Source organism: Mobula hypostoma, chromosome 20 (assembly GCF_963921235.1).
Source record: "Mobula hypostoma chromosome 20, sMobHyp1.1, whole genome shotgun sequence".
Taxonomy (NCBI): Eukaryota; Metazoa; Chordata; class Chondrichthyes; order Myliobatiformes; family Myliobatidae; genus Mobula; species Mobula hypostoma.
In genome coordinates this window covers 23,428,653-23,434,068 of record NC_086116.1, presented here as the reverse complement: position 1 = coordinate 23,434,068, position 5,416 = coordinate 23,428,653, and positions in this window count along the sequence as shown.

Genomic DNA, 5,416 nt, shown 5'->3' with positions numbered 1-5,416 from the left:
TATTCGTATGGATGCATTTCTGAATAAATTATGTTTCTTTAAAATATATTATTTTATACTATCAATTTGTTTATCCTAGATTATTATTTGGTGATAATTAAGCATTTTTAGCAAGTATATTTTGACATTTGATTTAGAACTTATACATGTGTTGTGGCATCATAAAAACCATGGCCTTAAAACTAAACCATGAGGTACTAGCATAAAAATTCACAATCAGACTCAGAATCGAGTTTAATATCACTGGCATATGTCATGAAATTTTGTTTTGTGGCAGCAGTACAATGCAATTCTTTACAATTTAAAAAGCTGTAATTTACAATAAGAAATACAGTATATAAATGTGTGTGCGTGAATATGAGTGTGAGTGTGTGTGTGTGTGTATAATTAAATAATAGTGCAAAGAGAGACAGAGAGTAAAAGATAATAGTGAGGTGGTGTGCATGGGTTCATTGTCCATTCCAAAATCTGATAGCTGAGATGGAGAAGATATTCGTAAAATGTTGTGTGTGTGTCTTCAGGCTCATGTACCTTAATGGTAGCAATGAGAAAATCATAACCTGCATGATGTCCTTAATGATGGACGTTGGTTTTTTGAGGCATCACCCTTTGAAGGCATCCTCAATACTGGGAGGGCTAGCGCCCCCGATGGTGCTGGCTGAGTTGACAATTTTCTGCAGTGACCCCTCCATACCAAATGGTGATGCAACCACTTAGAATAGTTTGTTAGTGTATTTGGTGACACACCAAATCTCCTCAAACTCTGACTGAAATTCCTCTATATTCCTGAATCTTCTCTTTCTGTTGTTCTAACAAAAAAGGTTTAGTTGTGTTAAAGAAATAATATTAGCATTAGCATTAAAACTGTAGGGAGAAGATACAGTAAAAGAGTTTGATGTCTGCAGCAAGCAGGATTTCCCTATGGCTAACCATTTTAGTTCCAAAACCATTCTGACATGTCGGTCCATGGCCACCTTTACTGACAAGATGAGGCCACTCTCAGGTTGGAGGAGCAACACTTCATATTCCATCTGTGAAGCCTCCAATCTGATGGCATGAACATTGATTTCACCGACTTCCAGTAATTTTAACCCCCTACCCTTCTGTTCCCTGTTCTGGCTCCCTGTTACCTCTTCCATCTTACTCACCTCTCTCTGGTGCCCCTCCTTCCCTTTCTCACATGATCCGGTCTCCTATCAAATTCCTTCTTCTTCAGCCATTTACCTTTTCCACCTATCATCTCCCAGCTTCTCACTTCAACCCTCTTCCCCTAAACACCAACCTTTCATCTCACCTGGTTTCACCTGTCACCTGTCAGCCTGTACTCCTTCCCCTTGCCTTGCCTTCTTGTTCTGACGTCTTCCCCATTCCTTTCCAGCCCTGAAGAAGGGTCTCGGCCCAAAACATTGACTGTTTATTCCTTTCCATAGATGCTACTTGACTTGCTGAGTTCCCCCAGCATTCTGTGTGTGTTGCTCTGGATTTCCATCATCTGCAGAATCTCTTGTGTTTATAGGTTTGATTTCTGTGTGCTTGGAACTTCATAGAGTAGTTTATGCACCCAGGGTTGTGGATGATTGTGTCTTAACTTATTATAGTAGTTGGATTTTTACCATCCTTCATCATCCATTTCATTAAGAAATATGAAAGCATGGGTGTTCACTTAGTCCTTGATGTGCTCTTGTAGTAAAATGCCCTAAGTTATTTTATTTCTTTGGTGTGACTTTGCTAAATGCTGGATCCCAGCTTGTGAAGAACTGTAAATCTAAGTGCTGATGGATGACCCGTCACACGCTTCTGGTAATATTAATATAAACTGCCCTATATTCTTTGACAAATCATGGCACAGTTATTGCTGGTACCATAGTTCAAAAAAATAAGTAATGTAATTTAGTATACACTTGTTTCAGTGTAGGTGCTAAAATTGATAGATACAATCTAACATTTAGTTGTTTAAGTACTTAATCTTGTAAAGAATATCTTTTAAGGCATTTAATTTAATGTAATTTTTAAAAAAAACTAGCTAATATTGCAGTCATTGTATTTCTGGTATTTTCACAAAGGAAAAAAAAACATGGAACATAGAAATCTACAGCATACTACAGGCCCTTTGGCCCACAATGTTGTGCTGACTATGTAACCTACTCTAGAAACTGTCTAGGGTTTCCTTAGGGCATGGCCCTCTGTTTTTCTAAGCTCCATGTTAATTTGATAAAGCTTTTGTGAAGTGCCTTGGAACTGTTTCTATCTTAAAAATACTCACCATGTAAAGATTATTGATGATGTCTCCTCAGTAGTAATACTTTTCATTCTTCTAAACGCCGTAAACTACAGCACGTTCTCCCAACCCTCATTATCAACAGCCCTTTCTCATGAATCTTGCATACTTCTACTTTGTAGGCACAAGAAAATCAAAAATGGACACAGCACTCCAGTTTAACTTTGGTGAATTTTTCTATTAATATAACAAAGTTTCTCAGCCATATTTATTTATTTATTTATTTAGAAATACAACCTGGAACATGCCCTTTGAACCATGACACCCTAGCAACCCCATCAACCCGGATTTAACCCTAACCTATTCATGGGACTATTTACAATGAGCAATTAATCTACCTACCTGGTACATCTTTGGACTGTGGGAGGAAACTGGAGCACCTGGAGAAAACCCACACATACCATGGGGAGGACACAGAGACTCCCGACAGACGACGCCAGCATTGAACTCCGAGCTCCGACGGCCTGAGCTGTAATAGGTTCTCGTTACCCACGACACTACCAAGGCATCCAATAATACTACAGTTCTCTCACAAAGAAAACTAATCAACCATTGCTTCCATAATTACTGGCTGGAGCTACTGCTTAGCGGTGATTTTTGTAACAAGGGCAGTAAACATATTAACAAGTCCTTTGTCGTTTAGAAATCATTCTGCATTTCACCTCCCTCAATCACGTCTTCAACTTCACACTTCTTCCTAAGGCACTGCCAATTTCTTGGCTTTGGGGTGCTCACAAGAGGTCAGATGTCATAGCACCTGACTCCACAGCCACTGTAATCATCACTGAGGACTTCTGCGGATCTCAAATCCATCCCCCCACCCCATCTTTAAGCAGTTTCAATGAAGTCACTGATCTTTCTGAAAAAGTGCCAAGTTTTGGTCTTGTTTCTTTATTTCTCAATATATTTGTGTTTTACTTAAGAGTATTATAATGTGCCTTTAACTCAATAAGACTTAAAGAACTCTTTTTTTGAATTACTTGAATTCATTTTGACCTTTTAAGGATCTAAATAGGAACACTTTGAAACAGTGAACATGATATTGAAGTCAGTGAGCCTTATCAAGGGATGACAGGGCAGATTGTAGTGGTTACAACACAGCCCAATTTCAGCTGCAGGAGCTGAGTATGTTTGACAGGTTAGACAAGAGCCATCCAGCCAATATTTGTGATTCATCTTTGTGATGCAAATTACAAATGGCAGGTACTTAATCCCTGACCAAGCAACACCTTACTATTTCCAATATGCTACCCTGAAAATGACTGGACTCTTTTTCTGGAATCCTCTAATGGACAGGTTTTGGAAGGGTGACAAATACAGAGAAAGGACAATACATCCACTTACTAAAAAGAGCCGTTAATGTTAGTAATCTACTTTTCATTTTAACTTCAGCGTTTCTGTATATTGCACACTTATCGTTTAGGACAGTACTTACTGCCCGTCACACTGCTGGCATTTAGGGCTGCAATGATTTGCTGTTGGTTCCTCCATCTCTGAAGGCATTCAGGGCTTCCTTCATCATATCAGTAGCTTCCTCTCATTTTTCACTGCTGTCAGTCATGCAAGACTTGGGTGGAATCTCAGGAATACCATCACGCACAGATGTAGGAGGATTCTTCATTGCTGTTTCTGTAACAATTTTGTTTTACTAGTTAGGTTTGTTAGCTCAGAGCTGAATCCCTGAACCTGGAGGACCGGTGCACCACTCGTAGTCTGGCCTCTACCCTTTGACCTGTTTGGCATGGGTTACTCTACTAAAAAGCATGAAGCTCGCACTCCAGCCGGTGTAGCTCTCTGTGTTATTGAGGCACACAAGCCTCCAAACCATGACAAGGTTGTGGTTCTCTTGAAAGCTTTTTGGAAGGTGTTGTCCAATATATTCATTATTAGCCTTATGTTTAATTACATTTCTGTTTAGAAAATTAAAATGAATAGCAGACACGATATTTATTTGGATATGTTATCTCAAAATTCATTGTACATGTGTGGACAAAACCATGTGTGTGAAATTAATGTAGATGTAATAACAAAAACAGAGCTTACAAGTGAGGAATGCCAGGTATTGAATATTCACAGATAAAAAATACATAAGATAGAGGAGGGAAAAAGAGGGATGGGCTGACTTATGATTAAAGAATACATTGGAACATTAAAAGTAAAAATTCTTGTGGCGTCAACGACAAAATCTGTTGTGTAGAATTGGAAATCAAGGGGTTGAAAATCAAAAATCAAACTCCCATCATGAGAGTTATATATAAAAAATTCAGAGTGAAATTACTGAGAAATACAGGAATGATGAGCTAGAAGACTTTAACAATCCAAATATTTATTGGGATAAGATTAGAATAGAGATTGGAGGAGAAAGAATTTGGGAAATACTTGGGAAATTTAGGAGAATTTCCTTGACTAGTATGATCTTGCCCTGAGCATAGGGGCATTGCTGGATCTGGTGCTTGTGAATAAAGTCAACATGTTATTAGTGGGAAAGAGTGATTATCCTATCATAAGATTTAGATCAGTAACATAAAAGGATGAAGGACAATCTAGAACTTCCAGATTGGAAGAGAGTAATCTTCAATGGGATGAGAAGGAAAGTGAAATCCAAGATTGATAGGAAAGGCTGTAACTAAATAGTCTGTGATCTTCAGGAGATGTTTCTATCCACGGCAGATACTTTTCTACAAGAGGGAATTGGAGGGAAAATAAAACAAGGGTTCCTTAGATGAGAGGGAGATGGAGCATTCATCCAACAGAATATGTTTGACTTATGATCTGTCTATGTCTGTCTGTATTTGCTGTTGGTTTCTTATTATGATAATTTATGTTCAACTCGAAGAGGTTTGGAACCAGAGAAGTAATTTTGAAATAAATGATAGTGTCAACATTAGGTGGACAGTCTTCTGCAAAATCTGACAATAGTAATATAATAATAAACAGATAATTACTTTCAGTGATTTTGGTTGAGGAATAATTAACAGGTCACTGGAAAGTGCTCAGCTCCATTTCTTTGAATTTGAGGTGCAGGGTATTTTATACCTCTCCCCTGACGTATGCAAGAACCCTAATGTCTCTGAGAAGTTACACCCCCAGCAGCATAGCACTCTTGCATAATGGTGCCATCCTCGATTATGTGTTCAG